Source organism: Periplaneta americana, chromosome 1 (assembly GCF_040183065.1).
Source record: "Periplaneta americana isolate PAMFEO1 chromosome 1, P.americana_PAMFEO1_priV1, whole genome shotgun sequence".
In the NCBI taxonomy this organism is placed as follows: Eukaryota; Metazoa; Arthropoda; class Insecta; order Blattodea; family Blattidae; genus Periplaneta; species Periplaneta americana.
The window spans coordinates 95,058,200-95,077,878 of record NC_091117.1 but is presented as its reverse complement, the minus strand read 5'-3'; the positions used below and the strand labels follow the sequence as shown (position 1 = coordinate 95,077,878).

Genomic DNA, 19,679 nt, shown 5'->3' with positions numbered 1-19,679 from the left:
TATTCAATCAATCGGTTCTGCTCTTATTCTTGTCTGATTTGCACACTTCTGATGATATCTCAACTGCTTATATTTAGACTCCTTTCAACTACTTTATTACACCGCTCTGTGAGAAGACATTCCTTTGTGTGTATACCATGTGCGTTACGGTTGGGGTTTTAATCCTCAAATGTTCATTGGTAAACATTTCAGCAGCGCCACCAGACTATATTTCGTTTCATAATGTCTGATAGGAGAAGTAAACATTGCCGACAGATGAGGAGAGAAGTATAATTGCTATTCAACCAATGGAAGAGTTCTCATTCCACGCTTGTCTTGAAGTTGATCGGGGATAGAATGCTTCAGACCGCACAACTTCAAGATAAACGTGGAATGACACTGCTGCCATTGGTTCAATAGCAATTATCCTTCCCTTCTCCTCTGCCGGCAATGTTTACTTCTCATGTCAGATATTATGGAATGCAATATATAGAGCAATTACTGCAGGTACAATATCTAAGTGCGCCACGGCACCTAAATATGTTTTAAGTTGGCGTGACTCTCGTATATTTCTGGGCTACTGTTTTGGACTTCCATTTCTACAAATTGAAGACACTGATGAGTGCTTTACATATGACTTAATGGCTAGCAAATCTGAAGGAGACAGAATAAATTCCTTTTTCAATTACATATTCGAGAATTGTATTGCTTCAGAAGCCAAGTTTCTCTTCCACCCCAGAATGTGGGCAATCGTACTCTGTACAGAGATGAAAGAAACCACAAATGCTGTAGAATCTTTCCATTCAAAGCTCAATTCTTACTTTTATCATAGCCATCCCAACATATCTAACACCCTATTGCAATTTCAAACAACATAATAAGTAAAAATCAAAAGCAGTCATCAGCATGTATCAGTGAGGAGGATTCATAAAGACTGTGACAAACACAAGTATATTACGATTTTGAAATAAGAGTACGATGAAATCAGAATAACACAAACAGATTTTATTAAAAAAATTATCTCATAAAAACAGATGCTCTAAACTTCACAAATTATAATAAACAACATATCAATATGGACAAAAAAATCGCTGAAGCATTTTAACTAATACAAAGTGGGTAATTTTTCAGCCAGTCCTAAATCTGGTGAGGTTGAAAGGAAAATTATATGTCATTAGAAGTCGACGGCAACTCGGAAGGCGGTAGTCAGCTAGCGTTTGCGCCGAGAAAGACAGATAGAGAGAGCAAGGCAGCGTACAACTTTGCCATATCGTACTTCACGAGCACGTGCAATACAAATAACGCAGGAGAGAATTTAAATTATCAAAAGACAATAATAACATTAGTCGTTGATTACTGTAAGCATGACATCAAACAAACCCTCTTTCCTTCACTAACAATATTCTTTGCACGGTTTTCAATTCTATACCACATGCTTCTGCAGTCGTTTCTTGCTCGTTGGCAACGTTGCAGCCAGCATTAAGATGGCCGGCAGCGTTCTGCTCTTCAACGTTTTTAAAATAATTATACACCTTAGACACTATATTCCGCACCTGCCTGTGTAATATTTGTCTTTTTACAGTCTCTTATTGCATTTATTTAGCTTAAACACAAACAGTAAATGTAGTTTTACTTATTCAATGTATTGAAACATTCACACGTGAACAAACGAATTCGGGAAGTACTTGTTATAGACTGATTCTGATTGGTTCTACTGTACAAGCTTGTGACGTCACATACCAGATATGCTAAGGCGCATACAGCAGCTGACCGTCTTCCGAAATGCTTCTTGTCTAGGCAATTATGAAATCTTGGCGCACCTAACACTATCTTGAATTTGAAATCGTGGCGCTTCTAACATTTTCTCGGACTGGAAGTCGTGGCGCACTATGTCGGAGGTCAGCTGAAGTCACCGTGGCGCATCTCGGTGTCTCCCATTCCTTTTTGTTGAATGCTAAATTTCTGTAGTGCGTGTCTGTGTGTGTGTGTTGTGTGTGTGTGCGTGAGTGTGTGTGGATTCAGTTGGTAGTATACATGACTTGTATTACTGATTCTGTTATTTACCTCCACACCAATTTTCGCATCTAAGAAGATATGTATTCATTAGATTCAAGATTCGCTGATTGAGACACTGCCAAAGGATTTTCAAGGTAGATACACTTTTCTTAGGACGTCTTCTCTCTGAAGTTAAGTATCCATGTTAGAGGCTTCAGGCAAAATTTGTCGACTAGTTGTCGTCCACTTCAAAATTCAGACGTAGCAAAATATACTCTTAACAGTGGCCTTGGTGTCCGCGAGCTTATCCTAACCTTCAACAATTTTTCGTAACAACAACATCATTCCGATAGAGTAAAGGTTGTATATTCCATCAAAATTTATGAAGTAGCAAGCTATTTACATGTTTTTCTTGGGAAAGCTATATTCACACTTTCAAATTATCTATAACATAACCAAAAAGAATAGCAGATCTATCATTATTTGTTCATGAGTTGGACGCTATTTTGTAATGAGGTAAATTTCTGCAGCTTAATTTCCATAAAAGGTTTACACAACTGTACTTATTACTAGCTACTAATCTTGAATTTTCTACAATTACATTAAAGTTACTTTTATTTGCACAAGGTTAGCTGATGTATTTTCCTTTAATATACCGAACGCAGCATGCAAGAAAATTACCTCAAACTATCCCGGATTCCCAGGGTTTCCATTGCGGCTGTGGAGCGCTGACACAACTTGGTCCAACAAAAACAAACTGCCTTATTCAAAGCCACGGATGCACTCGGCTCCCACAGTGTCATTTAATTATTAAGCTTTAATTAATCGCCACTGTCGGCCGGAAAATGTAGGAGAGAGTGATGCCAAGGCGGCCGAGATAAGAGAAAGAGGGTGGTCAGTACGCTCGGTAAAAGTTAGTAAGTCGGGAGACTTTTGTAGGTCCAAGGTCTGAGAATGAATTATTGATATAAAAAGAATCCGTTATATAAATTCATATCTGTAAAGTTGTGTTTAATGAAATTGGTATATATTACTGAACGTTTATCTTCTTAAAAATATACATAGAGTTATAAGTGAAAATTATTATAATTTAATGCAAATCATCTGATACAAATGTGGAAAAATTAAAACATCATATTCATTCATTCGTAGTGTTATGCACAAGGGCAGGTCTTTCACTACAAACCCAGCATTCTCCAATCTTTCCTACTTTCTGCCTTCCTCTTTGTCTCCGCACATAATATATCTTAATGTCGTCTGTCATCTGATATCTTGCTCTAGTTCACCATTCCTACCAGTGCTTCCTTCAGTAGGCCGTTTCTTCTCAGTCAGTGATCCAACCTATTCCTTTTTCTCTTCCTGATCAGTTTCAGCATCATTCTTTCTTCACCCACTTTTTCCAACAGAGCTTCATTTCTTAGTCTGTCTGTCCACTTCACACGTTCCATTCTTCTCCATGTCCACATTTCGAATGCTTCTATTCGTCTCTCTTCACTTCGTCGTAATGTCAATGTTTCTGCCCCAATACAATGCCACATTCCACACAAAGCACTTCACTAGTATCTTCATTAGTTATTTTTCCAGAGGTCCGCAGGAAATGCTTCTTATTCTATTTTTCTTTTATCACGAGTGCATAAATGTAATATAAGTTCATTTGGATTATTTGGAAAAATTATTAATTTTATGTATTTTTAGAACTGTTTTTGTGATATTATGTACGTTTGCGAGTATGCATATAAATAAATTGTAATTTAGTACAATAAATAAACATACAAACAGACAAACAGGTGAATATATAAATAATATAAATTAATAGAGAAATAAATAAATAGACAAATAGTTAAATACATGAATGAATAAATAAAAATAAATAACTACATACAATGCATACATATAAGTTAACATACATACATACACACAGTCCACACCTGTGGAGTAACGGCTAGCGCGTCTGGCTGCGAAACCAGGTGGCCCGGGTTCGATTCCCGGTCGGGACAAGTTACCTGGTTGAGGTTTTTTCCGGGGTTTTCCCTCAACCCAATATGAGCTTTCGGTGTTGGACCCCGGACTCATTTCACCGGCATTATCACCTTCATCCCATTCAGACGCTAAATAACCAAAAATGTTGATAAAGCGTCGTAAAATAACCTACTAAAAATACATACATACATATATGCATACATACAGTACATAAACACGCACGCATGCACACACAGATACATATCCTAAAAATGGCCAAATGGACTGAGCGAGTTTGGGGATCACACTCTTCAATTCATCTTATACAGCACTTAAGCATTCACAGATATTGTAGTGAGTAGTTTTAGTTATTACCACTTATTTTAAGTTAGTATACTGACATAGGTTTAGTTTTCATTAGCGTGTACATACATATAAATTGCTGCAATGTCTTCAACTAAAACCCTAATAAGATACTTCGGGTGAAATAGCTTTCCTTATAGTGGATATACAGTAAGATAGAAAATGTTAGCAAAATTACATACATATTTATTTATGTCATACAATTAAAAAATTAGCCTAATATTTTATTTCTTGAATCACAGAAAATTATTTATTATTATTATTATTATTATTATTAGTATTATTTATTATCCAATTTAATAAACCCTATTTCATCCTGAGGTATATTAGGGTTATAGTTGGCATCAAAATACATATTTTATAACCAATAAACAATAGTAAAGTGTTAATATAAAATAGTGGTCACAGTTACAATTCTCATGAATTATGTAGAAGCATGCACATTAGTCAAAGAATAGCTCCTGTTGAAGATTAATGAGATGTTTGAGGAATAATCAATGTAAAAGGTATACAAGAATGTCTAACCGCTTCAGAGTAAATTACAATCTTAAAAAGATAATCAATAGTAAATTAATAAAACAAAGTTTCACTTTCACTTTCAAATTAATATTTAATTCATGAAGAATGAAACAGTTAAGAGTAATAAAGAGATATTACAAGCAATGATTTACGGTTACAAGTTACATACATGATTCAGGAACAATTACAGTAATTAAAATATAACACAAGTAATGACTTACAACTAACGAATACCGAACAATAGACCTACGTAGAATTCATAAAACTAAAATTCATCTCATTTAGATATGCCTTTGAATACTAGGTCATGAAAATTAATAATCAACGGTAAATTAATCCGCAAAGTAACAAGATAGTGAATTGATGGCAAATACGTAATTCAATGGAAAATCATATTCGTAATAGTTTTTCTTTTTTATTGAGAATATTTTACCTTCGACAGGAGAGGCAAATCCACAATTAATAGACGATGTGGGACGATTGCTAAATTTTTATAACGTAATTGAAGAATCTGATGTGAAATATACGTAACTTAGACCGATTAACTTGCTCACCTCTCCCACTCTGTAGGCAATGTCGCGATACAAATACCCCTAATCCTCTTGTAAGCCTCACAGGGACGACGAGGGGATTCCCCCTGCTCGAGTTTTCTACGGAAGGTTGAGCATCGCTTCGACGCAGGTGAACTCAGCCAATTTTAAGAAGGGGCGCCCCAGGGAATGCACCGGGATTTGGACTGTTGCCGAGGGTTTTATTTATTACGCTAATCACAGGGATGAGAAGTCCCAATGACGCTAACAATTCCCAACTCATTACTAATTTACTGACCAACAGACCCACTCCACTGAGCAGTTCTTTAGTGCATATCGCAATCTTCTTAACGTCGATTACTTTTGTCTTTTTAAATGGGCATAAAGAATCCATCTCTGTTGTGAATTTCCTGATATTCCCATTTACTTTGAAATATGTATTTACGGCCAGTTTCTCCAAGAAATGTTTAATTTAGCGTAACTAGTGTTAAATTAACAGCCTGTTTATTTTTAAAGTTTTGTTAATGTATTTTCCATTTTTTCAACATAATTTTGTTTAAAACAACCAAAACTTAACTATAGCAGTCGTTAACGCTATTTTAACCACTCAATAGCAGTTGGTTTTGCACATGTAAGGAAAATTTTTATTGGTTGATATCATTCTTTAAATTCTGTATTGTAGAGTAAGTCATGAAATATGTATAAAATCATAACCTGGTACAGTAGGCCATGATTGATAAAGAAGAAGACAAATGAAAGTTGTATGTGATTACTATTAAATAATATTATTACAAAGTAAGGTTATAGTACTAATGCTAATATATGATTTCTCAAAGAAACAATTTTTGCTAAAACCGTTTTAAAATAATACTCACTGTGTATTTTGAAACACTATTGACATTGGCTACAGTTAGTTGAAAAGAGCCAGTATCATAGAGTCAAGAGTAAATAGTAGATGCTGTATTGAAATAAGTTGCCTATTTCTGTTTGTAGGATATTCAAATCTGGTTTAAATTTCTTGTGAAATTTTGCGGCCTACATGTTTTGAAAATCTACATTGTCACAAATTGAGTATCATGCATAGTATATAAGTCGTTTCTAATTACCTTACCATGTTGAGATCCCACATTTTCTAAATATTTAATATATAATAGCTCAGTATCAAAATGAGTAACCAGTATGAAAATCAGTTTACTTTTGAAGATTATCATCCCTATAGGCCTATTAGCTTTTCAAAGTGTCTTTTAGATGTTATGTTATCAGTCATTCACGAAACATTTCTTAAAGAGAGTCATAAAATATTATTTTCACAATATTTCTGTTTGAACAGCTGTGGTGTTATCTGCCATATTAACTATCTGTCAAATGAGTTAACTTTCTAAAATCCTACATTTAAAGTTAACAAACACTTAACAATCTCTTAAGCCAAACTAGTGTTGAAGACAATGAAAAAATTATATTTAACAAACTGTTTAGAGTTTAACATTAGTTAAATGTTCTAACAACACTTGGAGAAACCGGCCATTAGTCTCTTAATCTGTTCTTTAATTTCACAGGAGTGGTCGAACAGACAATTAAGTTCCCAATGAAGATATGCCGGAGAATATATTATTATAGTAATAGTTGTCGACGCCAGACACATAATTATGTGGCTATGGTAATTAGGTGATTATTAAGAATGGGTGGAATCGTGAAAGAGTAAACGGGAGTATCTCTAAATAACTATTTCAACATCTCTTTTATCCATCATAAATTTCGTTTGGACTAGTTTGCGTTTTATTTCGAGTCATTGGCATGTTAATTCGACACTATCAGACAGACTGGTTTCTAGTCTTTTATGCAACAAAAAGGGACGAGAAGGGAGTTCCGGCTAAAGGGACAAAGTGTGCAGCGTAGATACATTGATGGGTGACGGAAGACTTTACTTGGATTTATTGTGTAAAATGTCGTCTGCCGGCGATAAATAGGCAACATCACATCCGAGGCTGGATAAAAAACTTACTTTTTCAGATCAAGCGGTTTTATGTCCCTTGTGCATCTCAAATGGGTTCGCGTATCGTTAAATTACTGTCGTTAATACAGTTAAACTATTACCAAATCTCTCGCCACAAACAAGTCGTTTCCGGTTTAGTCGTTTCATAAAATGAATCCAATTTGGTTATCGGTGCATCTAATTGTGAAAGTGACACTTTCATAGTCTAGATACTAACTTATTCCTTCCATGTTTATAAGTAATAGCGCTTATAAAGTGTAGCATGCAAAGATATCCATTTTATTATAATGGCCTAGCTGTAGTCAGTAGATTACCATACAATTTTGAAATAAAGAAGCATTCAAAGTAGTTTCGCCCCAAGTATTTCGGTATCTTCTACTATCCTTAGTCCGGAGTTCCTTCAATTTCACCAGAATATGATTCCTATTCTCTTTTCTAAATGACCTTCACGTTTTAAAACGAGCATAGAAAAGACTGAACTTGTTTGACCTTTATCTAAAGTGCAATTAACACTATGAAAACTTTATATGTCGCTATTTAGAAATAAAGAGAAAGGTTGGAGTAAGGAGTATTCTATTCAAAAACATATCTCAGAAATAGACATTTGAGTTTTAAAAGATTTGAATTAAAACTTTTCAATAGCTCAATAAACACTGTTGCGAAACAAACTTTTAGAATACTTCTAGTAGAGACTATAGAGTGCTTTTTTGACTCCGTTATAGGTCTTCACTTGCAAAAGAACTTCATTTCCATGAATTCCGAGAACAATAACAAGTAGCAGAGTCCAGATAACACAACTACTTTAACATAACTTATGCAGCTGAACTGATAGAGTTTTCAGTTTAAAATACTGCTATATTCAGAAGAAGGTTAATTTTCGCAGTCTCTGTAACTCTCAAAAGGTCTAACCTAAATAGTGCTATCACAGGTTTTTCAATCAATATAAATTTTTCATTCCTACAGGGAAAAGAAAGCTGAATTTAATTCAAGAGATTTTTTAAAAAGAGCCATATTCTAAAAAATGAAAATTTGAGATATTAAGCATATGGTGAGCGTATTATAGGGACCATATACTGAATTGGTTGTTAGAAAAAAACACTATAGGCCTATGTAACAGGAGCTGAAATTTTCAGTGATTTTCATCAAACAACCGTAGTCCAAAGAATTTTTTTTTTCTTTCGTGAAAACATTGTCCAGATAGGACGATGGTAGAATTTACAAATATTCCATTTCTATCATCATGAAACATTTATAAATACAATTTTAAACTGTAGTAGATTGGCAGTACTGCTTCTTACGTACGAGGCAAAAGCCACCTCAGAGAAAAATACTTTGGCACGTGAATTGTGGTGTTAGTTATGGAGTCATTTTTAGGCGCAGAAGTAATTCCATAGAAGAAACATAAGCAACGAAAGGAGAAGAAACAGGATATAATAAATAAGAAGAAGATCAAAGGGGAGGCACACTTCAGCCACAACAGAGTATTTTTTTTTTCTTAAAACAACCATTGTCCACAATTACCTACATTTACGCATGTATTTCTATGAGGCAATTTAAGTTAGGCCTATATATGTACTTCAGTTTTCCCAAGTTTCTGCAACAACTTAAGAAATGACATGATATATTTCATTCTTGAAGTATCAACAACACCCATGTCAAATAGTTTTTTGTTTCTTCTGAAAATTTATGTTTTTGAATTATGGTTATTTTTCAATTTATTTCAATAAATTATTTATATATTCAAGACCAACTATAATAAGCGAAGAGGAAGGTGGAAAAAAAGTAAGATTGGTGAAGTCCATCGCTTTAAAGTAACGATTAGCATGCCTGACTATGAAATGAGCGGGCCCGAATTAAAATCCTGATTGGGACAAGTAACCTGGTTGAAGTTCTCCCGGGGTTTCCCCTCAATCCATTAAGAGCAAATTCGTTTATATGTGTTCATAAGTTTAGTGGAGTAGTGGCGTTTAAAATTTGTAAGATTATGTAATGGTAACTATCCATTTCAAATAGAATTTGCGATGCAGGTAATAACGCCAGCTCGCTGCGAGAATAAATTTTGATATAGCACGTAGTGGTTAATTTAATCGTCTCTAACTTAAGGATAACGGACCAAACTTGAGTACACCAAAGTCTAGTATATACAGTCACGAAGCTCAATATATAGTAAATATGCATCCATAGATAGATGCTAACCACTAGGACCGCTAATATCTCCTCATTACAGACAATGCGAAATAGTACCGACACAGTCTATTGTTCCTAGCACCCTCACAATTCAAGCTTCGTGACTGCATATCATAGACTGTGGTACCACGAAGCCTGCGACGTGAGTAGCACGAAGAAAACTAGAGTCTGTTCACTATGTGAAGACGGTTGTGCATCACTTAGTGACAGTGACCTTGACTGAATTTTTTAAAGTTACGTGATAATGAGTATTACGACTTTTCTTATTGTCCCTATTTATTTACAGTTGTATAATTTTATAACATAATATTATATTTGTCACTTTTGCTTATAAACATGTTTCTCTGTTTAAAAAAAATAAATGGCGTTATTACCTTCACTGCAGAAAATAGTACCAGTCAGTGGTGTATTTCTAAATAAAAAAGTGCCCTTACTGTGTGATTTCGGTAGTACCGGAAGTAGTTGTCTTTGTTGTCACCCCTACTACCACCAACACCACCACCACCACTTCCGCAGGAATACTTGTGGAATGTCAGACGAAAATACATGGGTTTTAATCTAGATACAGAGGTTGTTAGGTCTGCGGAGCGAATTTAGATTGTAGAGGTTATTAGGTCTGCGGAGCGAATTTAGATATAGAGGTTGTTAGGTCTGCGGAGCGAATTTAGATATAGAGATTGTTAGTTCTGCAGAGTGAATTTAGATATAGAAATTGTTAGGTCTGCGGAACGAAATTAGTTATAGAGGTTGTTAGGTCTGCGGAGCGAATTTAGATACAGAGATTGTTAGGTTTGTGGAGCGAATTTAGATATAGAGGTTGTTGGTTTGTAGAGCGGATTTAGATATAGAGGTTGTTAGGTCTGCGGAGCGAATTTAGATATAGAGGTTGTTAGGTCTGCGGAGAGAATTTAGATATGGAGATTGTTAGGTCTGCGGAGCGAATTTTAGAAATAAAGATAGTAAGGTTTGCGATGTAGCTAGATCTCACTATGAAACTGTTTAAATATAACTAAAATATGACTTTTTATAAATGCAAAATTTGACGATAATACGAAAATCATTAAAGTGTCCTGGCGCCGCCCGGCCTCGAAAAATTGTACCTTGACGCCGCCAAGGTCCGCCAGGTCTGAAATACACTCCCTGGTGCCAGTATACGTCACACTTTTATTTACTTGTATTGTTGTGAACCCTTGTCACAATTACAACTTTTGAAAGTACATTTCATAGAAAGAGCTACAAATGATAAAAAAAAATCAATATTATTGTCTGTATTTATGGTGAGTTGTAACCCATTTTTCGAATCAATGGCGTTAATAACTTCACTTACCCTATATAAATTTAAAATTAACTATAAAATGTTAATAGCAGTAGGCTATTACAATTTATTCCGATCACAAGTAAGTGTAACAACGTAAGTCAAGTTCTTAATATAGGATTATGTTAACAATGGACTTGCATCACTCTTGCATTATTAAGTCCGTATAGAAGCGAATCCAGAAATTGTTTTAACTGAAAGTAAATACAAAGTCATAAGTTTCTGATTCTATCCACCCTACTCATCTTCATTACGCAGTCTGCATGTCACTTTAGTAGTGCAGCTCGACTGCTGTTGAATCAGCGCAGTTACATTGAGATTCATGAGAAAATATGCTAAAATCCATATGAAGATCCAAGCCAAACCTCAAAGAGAAGCTTTCTACTAGCTGCTTCTGAGGGACAGACTTTTCAATGCTGAAATACATTTCAAAACTTCAAATTAATGGAAGAGTAGGGTAAACGTAACTGTTAAATTACTAATCCGATTTACTGTATAGGGGATTTTCGGGTAGTATCGGACATTGGGTAGTATCGGACAGTGCGTTTCTTTCATCTACCACCATATGGTAGTACCTGAATGACATGGTTACGTTTCTCTATGTGACATCACAGAAACGTAACCATGTCAATCAGGTACTGTCATCGTGTGGTAGATGAAAGAAACTCACTGTCCGATATTACCCGATGTCCGATACTACCCGACTCTCCCCTATAAGCTATTTTAAGGCTACAGGATATGCCCGTGATATGCTTTATTTAATAACTGAGATAGCCAGTTGAGTGACAATAATTTAAATTATTTATGTTTCGTAGGAAATCTCTGCATGACTTCTGAAATTACGTTAAAATAGATTCACATAGTTTTAAGAAAAGCGTTGCACCTAACGAGCTGGCTCACCTTCAAAAGATCGGACCTTCGATGAATCCTTGCATTTAGGTACTCATTTGCCCATTGCGCGCCCTATACAGGATGAACCGTAAGTTAATGTAATTAATTTCAGGGTGTTGTTCTTTAAGATATTTCAAACCGAAAAGTTTCATACAATTTTGCTTGTTTTTGCTTTCTTTCCGAGCTAAAAATTGTTTTATATGCAACATTTCATAGCGTGTTTTGGGAGAGCCATTGATTTAATTCCCAATATGCTCAGTCAGTTTAAGTCAGCAGTGTATTACAACAACAAATGATTGAAATAATTTTATTTTTATCCTTTAAATCTGCAGAAATTTGATCCAAACAAAATGTAACATTTTAAAATTCCTCTGCTAAACGAAAAGTTACATTTGTTCGGAAAAAATTTCTGCACATTTAAAGGACAAAACTAAAATTATTTCAATTATTTATTATCATAATACACTGCTCTCTTAAAGTGACTTGAGCATACTGGGAATTGATATGATATGATATGATATGATATGATATGATATGATATGATATGATATGATATGATATGATATGATATATGATATATGATATATAATATATGATATATGATATATGATATGATATGGTATGATATGATATATGATATGATATGATATGATATATGATATGATATGATATGATATGATATATGATAAGATATGATATGATATGATATGACATGATATGATATGATATGATATGATATGATATGATATGATATGATATGATATGATATGATTGAAGTCTCCAATTCCAAAACTGTCTACATCCATTCTTAACAATTTTCAGGAAACGCCAAAAACTGATAACTTTTTTCCTAATTGTTTACAGTGTTCGTCATATTTGAAGCTTATTTATGGAAGGAAAGAGGAAAATTAGGCACAACATTAATTAGAAAATTGCTAGAGACATGTAGGTAGATGACAAAACCGCCATTATCTCAATTTAAAAAAAAATGGATTTAGACAGTTTTGGAATTGGACGCTTCAATGATATGATATGAGATATGATATGTGATATGATATATATACACACACATATATATATAATATATATATATATATATATATATATATATATATATATATATATTTCGTGTCAACAATTACATTTATGTAACGTGGACCTCAATTTTGTATCCGGTGCCACTATTACATTAATTACAGATATACCTTTTGTAGACGCTCTTATAATTTAGATTCATACCTCTTACTTCTTTACCTTACACTCAGTCACCATTTACTATAGTCTGTCGCTTCTATCCTCATCTAAATTCATTTGTATTTTTTTCACCTTTAAAAACTAATGACTAACTTAGTTAATACAAAATTGACACATTTACAACTCCTTTCTTAATTTTTCAGTTTACTTATATCGAGCGAACATTCTCTGTTCTTAGCAATGCTTGGTACTAATCTTTACCACACCATTATCCAATAGGGTGGTTATCATGTCTGTTTATATTGGGAATTAAATCAAAGACTTTTCCAGAATACGCTATAAAATGTTTCATATAAAACAATTTTTATCTCGAAAAGGAAGCGGAGACGAGTAAAATTGTATTAAACGTTTTTGTTTGAAATATCTAAAAGAATAATCTTCTAAAATTAATGACATTAGATACACGTCAACACATACAGTATATATGCCTAACTTGGAGTCAGGTCACAAAGGTAAGCATCGAAGGAGAGGAAAGTTCGATCCGGTGCTGTGGATTGAATTCGGCGTAGCTGAGTGGTCAGAGCGCTTGGTACGTGGAACCAAGGACCCGTGTCTATCCCCGGCGCCGGAGCGAATTTTTCTCCTAAAATATTAAGTGTCACTATTACAGATAAATTCTGTAGGATAAATTATTATATCTATAATATTCTCTCAGCTAGCTGTGCATAATAACTGCGGATTCCCGGCCAACAAGTCACTCAGCCGAGTGCGCTCCTAGTATAATGGCAGTTGACATTGGATACACGTCAACATATATATGCCTAACTTGGAGTCAGGCCACAAAGGGAAACATCGAAGGAGGAAAGTTCGATCCGGTGCTGTGGATTGAATTCGGCGTAGCTCAGTGGTCAGAGCGCTTGGTACGTGGAACCAAGGACCCGTGTCTATCCCCGGCGCCGGAGCGAATTTTTCTCCTAAAATATTAAGTGTCACTATTACAGATAAATTCTGTAGGATAAATTATTATATCTATAATATTCTCTCAGCTAGCTGTGCATAATAACTGCGGATTCCCGGCCAACAAGTCACTCAGCCGAGTGCGCTCCTAGTATAATGGCAGTTGACATTGGATACACGTCAACATATATATGCCTAACTTGGAGTCAGGCCACAAAGGGAAACATCGAAGGAGGAAAGTTCGATCCGGTGCTGTGGATTGAATTCGGCGTAGCTCAGTGGTCAGAGCGCTTGGTACGTGGAACCAAGGACCCGTGTCTATCCCCGGCGCCGGAGCGAATTTTTCTCCTAAAATATTAAGTGTCACTATTACAGATAAATTCTGTAGGATAAATTATTATATCTATAATATTCTCTCAGCTAGCTGTGCATAATAACTGCGGATTCCCGGCCAACAAGTCACTCAGCCGAGTGCGCTCCTAGTATAATGGCAGTTGACATTGGATACACGTCAACATATATATGCCTAACTTGGAGTCAGGCCACAAAGGGAAACATCGAAGGAGGAAAGTTCGATCCGGTGCTGTGGATTGAATTCGGCGTAGCTCAGTGGTCAGAGCGCTTGGTACGTAGAACCAAGGACCCGGGTTCGATCCCCGGCGCCGGGGCGAATTTTTCTCCTAAAATATTAAATTAACAAAGAGGGCTTATTTGCGGAAGTTGTTATGATAGTATAAATAATGTGCAGTACTCCAAATTTGGTTGCAGTCTTTTAAGATGATTTCGGTATTTCAACAACAAATAAAAGTAGATCTATTCGTAATGCACAATAAAATAAATAACACAAATATAAGCAGTCAATACATACATACATACATACAATAATAACAATAATAATACTAGTAATAATAATAATAATAATAATAATAATAATACTAGTAGTAGTAATAATAATAATAATAATAATAATAATAATTATTATTATTATTATTATTATTATTATTAATTATTATTATTATTATTTATTTATTTATACTGGCAGAGTTAAGGCCATAGGGCCTTCTCTTACACTCTACCAGATCACAAAGTATATGGTAATAGCAGTGAAAATTTAACAAAACGTTAACGAACAGAATACTAACATAGTACAAAAAAGTAATAGCATAATAAAATCGACACTAAGCAACATGAAATTAATACCATAATAGAAAAAAGAAAGTAAAATACTGATCTAAAGTTTAGAGTATAATAAAAACAACTCAGTACAAATAGTTCATAGGGAAAACGTAAGGAAGAATAAAACAAATGGAATGTAATCAAACAATAATAAAAATGAGAAAAAAATACGAAAATTAAATAAAATCCAGAATAAAAAGTGTATGATAATAAATTTATCTGGTGATCAAGAGAACAAAAAAGGGGAAAGGAAGGAAAATAAATACATACATTTTTTTTACAAAACTATTGTAAAGAAAAGGGCTTACAATAATTAAAAGGAATCTGAATTGAAAAAGTGCAATTTTAGTTTATACATGAACGCGAGAATATTAAGTTAGGGAAGGAAATTTTTTCTGACATAAGGGAATAATAAAGGGATAACAATTTTGCCTTGAAAACAGAAGGAGATCTTCTCGAGCTCAAATATCAGTTACTTTAGCTTTATTACTACTTTCCCAGCAGTTCGTCATAAAATAAAATATTTCTTGTCATAAAAAGTTAATCTGGTCGAAATATGCGGCTCATATTTACTTAAATTGTACGTAAATTTTAGTGAGTTGTTAAATTATAGGCTCTTGTAGTTAGAACAGTAAATAAAACGTGCCTTGAAGACACAACAGACGGTCTTCATTACTTTTCAGTCTTTAAAGGAGATCTGCAACCGTGCAGCTCTAAGAGAAACTTTTGAAATTCATTCATTCATAGTGTTCTGCCCAAGGGCAGGTCTTTCACTGCAAACCCAACATTCTCCAATTTTTCTGTTTTCTGCCTTCCTTTTAGTCTCCGCATGAGAGTCTGTTAGTGTCACAACTCGCTCCAAAAAATGAAAATTGGAGATAACGTTATATTCTCATGAGTCTATCTGCGTAAACACGATTCAAAGGTTCATTTTTCATATTTATTACATGATGCTTGTGTAAACGGGCGACAAACTTCCCGGGTTCTGTCAAAAGTCTCATGATGCACTGGATCTTGTGAGTTCTGTTGTTCTCGACCAATCACCGATCAGTATTTCCCTCCCGCTTCTCCACTTCTTGTTATGTAGAATAGGATTGTGAATGATTACACCGTTCTGCATTTCAAAACTTATTTTCTGTTGTTTTCAATCTGATAGGCGATTCTAAACAGATTTTTTGTGCTGAATTCGAAAATAATCTCCATTTTTCCCCATCACGTCTGGTTTTCAGACAATTCATGAATAACTAGAAATGAAATTATAGCTTTGTGAAACGTCATAAAAATTATTTTCAACAAGAATTTTGTGAGAAAATCTAGGCCACAATTTGTCGTTTGCCACTAATTAATCATCAATTAATATTAATTAATAATTATAAGCACTTTCATAATCTTACCTTAATATTGCACTTCAAATTTTCTCCTCTTTGACCTCCTGGCATTTTGTTCAGAGCAGTTCCTTTTTAACATACAGCAATAATCCGCAATGTTTCCATTATGAAGCAAAACACCTTTAAGACTTTTCTGAGAAGAATCTATGAAGAACCTCCACTCTTTGGAATTATAGTTTATGTTATAAAATTTTAAGACGGCATGGATGTCTTGGCAATACACTAAATTTTCTTCTTCAGCAAAAAAAGGGACAAGTTCCTTCTCACGATGCCTGTACCATGAAAAATATGTATCCTCAGCCAATACTTTCTTTTCTTTTAACCTAGAACCTAATAGTTCTGCTGATTCTTTAGGCAAATTTAAATCCCTCACTAAATCATTAAGCTCATTTTGATTAAAACATCTACCATCGCCAGTATTGTCTGGTTCATAAGTATGATCCACTGGAGATTCAGTTTCATTGCTACTGGATGCAGATGATTCAGGGTGTACCGGAACGGGAATATCAGGACCATGAGGTACGGGCCGAATGGCAGAGGGAATGTTAGGATGTAGAATATCTTTCTTGTTTTTAGCAGTAGGCCTATATCCAGCTACCTTAACTACACAAAAATAACAATCGTCTCCATGATTTGTAGGTTCCCTCCAAATCATAGGAATACCAAAGGACAATGATTTCCATTTTCCATTTTTCCAACTCCTCAACTCTTCAACACAACTACGACACACTTTATGGGGGCACCAGGATTTGTCCTGGCCTCCTAACTTAATGCCAAAACATTGAAAGTAAGTATTCTTAACAAAATCTGTTGTATTCTGTCTCTGTTTTACCAACGTTTATGACCCACATATATAGCAAAACAAATTTGGATCATTTACACAACCACGTTTCGACATTTCTATGAAACAACACTATTAAGTTGTACTCTCGGAGAAAAATGAGAACTCACACACTTCACTTTTACACGACAACCAACAACACAAACTGAACCTCTAATTTTAAAACAACTTTTAAAAGGGGATAGGTTTATTATCTCAGTAAGGAAATCTGTAGCCTCATAAGCTGGATTGCACTTCCATAAATAAATATATATAAGGGGACCCTCTGTCATTTCTCTAATTCATTGTTAGTTTTAATAGCAATCTCTAAGAGTAAATATTTCCTTCATAATTTTTTACGAGCTGAGACACTAAACATTTCAACTTCCTGTTTATAGATAACGTTGGGTGCAGACAGATAATAATCTCCAAGAATAAACAATGGATGTCTTAACCTCAGTTCATTTTAAGGGGAAGGATACAATTTTCTACATCCCTCACGGGCGGATATAGTTTGTAGATTTTAATAAATATGAAATACAAACATAATCAAATATATTATGTCACATTTTAAGTAATAAAGTTTAAATTATAAGCTGTCGTGCCTTTTTAGCAAATGAAAAGCACACTGTAATATTACCATATTACGAAAAATATTGAAAACATAAAATTTTGAATTGTAAAAAATTCTGACGTGGTACGCGAAAAAAAAGGATTTCATTTTTGCAATCAGTATGAAATTGTGGTTCAGAAGCGCTCATTTATTTCAAAACAACAAAATCAATGCAGAACGGTGTTATCTTGCATGTGCCTTGTTAGTTTTTATAAATATCAGTGAATTTGTAATTGAGCATTTTGCATATGCAATATTATGGAAGAGAACGTATTACCGGTTGGAGAGAGAGAGAATGACCACAAAAACGTATAGCAGCTCCAGAAGTAACGCAAAAAACCAGACCAAATTATTAAGGTTAATATTCCTTTCTGATCCTGCTTGGCTCCTACTCATGTATTGGTAAATTAAAGATCAAATTTATAATCAGTATTTTCTTTTGTAGGTTGTAAATTGAGCGGTCGACTCAAATAAGAGCAGAACCCGTTTTTCTAAGAAAATTTAGTGTCTTTTCGTCTCTAGAATATTGTGTCATAATTGCAATAACTCTGGCAATAGTTTACCCCACTGGAATTTAAATTTCGACCAGAAATTCGCAGACTGTTCTCAGAATAATTAATTTCTCTATTCCAAGATTTGTGATTTATCCTTCTCTCTGACTGGAACCCTCAATTTATATCGTACTTTGACATTTTGTAAAATGTACTCATCTGAATAATTTAATAACTGGACACCTATTTTATACGATTGAATCTAAAAATATGCTTCAGGCAATTTTCTTGTGTAATATTTTAATTTGTTACTGTCAAATGCCACATGATACCAACTGATCACTTTCTAAACTCACATGTTCCGAACAGAGCACTGTCAGAAAACTCATGATTCAAAGGTCATTGTCAAAACTCGCATGATCCATAATTTAAATGTAAGTAACTTTTACTCCTGTATAAGTAAATGCGGATACAAATATGAATACTACTTTTTAATCACTTCTCTTTCATTTATTAACCTTCATTGTGAAGTAAATGGATTCCAAGTATTACAAATATGTTTTCCCTCATTTGTGAAAATTTTCATTTTTGGAACGAATTATGACTCTAACTGGATCACATGACACATATTTTTTAATGTCATTTGATATCTTCTTCTGCCCCGAACTATTTTCGCGTTCACCATTCCTTCCAGTGCATTCTTCAGTAGGCAGTTTCTTCTCAGCCAGTGGCCCAGCCAATTCTTTTTCCTCTTCCTGATCAGTTTCAGCATCATTCTTTCTTCTCCCATTCTTTCCAACACAGCTGCATTTGTTATTCTGCCTGTCCAATTCATAGGCTACAATCTTCTCCATATTCACATTTCAAATTCTTCATTCGTTTCTCTTCACTTCGCCGTAATGTCCATGTTTCTGCACTATATAATGCCACACTCCACACAAAGTATTTAAATAATCTCGTTCTTAGTGATTTTTCTAGAGGTCCGCGGAAGATGCTCCTTTTCCTATTAAAAGCTTCCTTGGCCATTGCTATCCTCTATTTGACTTCCTGGCAGTAGCTCATGTTACTGCTTGCAGTACACCTCAAATTTTTGAAGCTGTCCACTTGCTCTACTGCCTCATTTGGAATTTGAAAGTTTACCTTCTTTATTTGTCTTCCCATGATCATGATCTTCGTCTTGTTTGCATTCATCTTCATTTCATACTGCTCACAGCTGTCATTTAGCTCCAGTAGCATATCCCTTAGTATCATCTTCTCTTCTGCTAACAACGCCATTATCATCAGCAAATCTTATGCACTTTATTCTTCG

At 34.5% G+C, this 19,679-nt stretch overlaps 2 protein-coding genes across 2 annotated transcripts in view; one reads left to right on the top strand and one right to left on the bottom strand.

Moving 5' to 3' along the window:
* The window catches only part of LOC138698393 (calmodulin-like), an 891,422-nt gene that overhangs the window by 303,585 nt on the left and 568,158 nt on the right, over positions 1–19,679 (bottom strand). The gene's annotated exons all lie outside the window — the stretch shown is intronic.
* The window catches only part of LOC138698384 (troponin C-like), a 98,073-nt gene that overhangs the window by 23,401 nt on the left and 54,993 nt on the right, over positions 1–19,679 (top strand). The window lies entirely within an intron of this gene.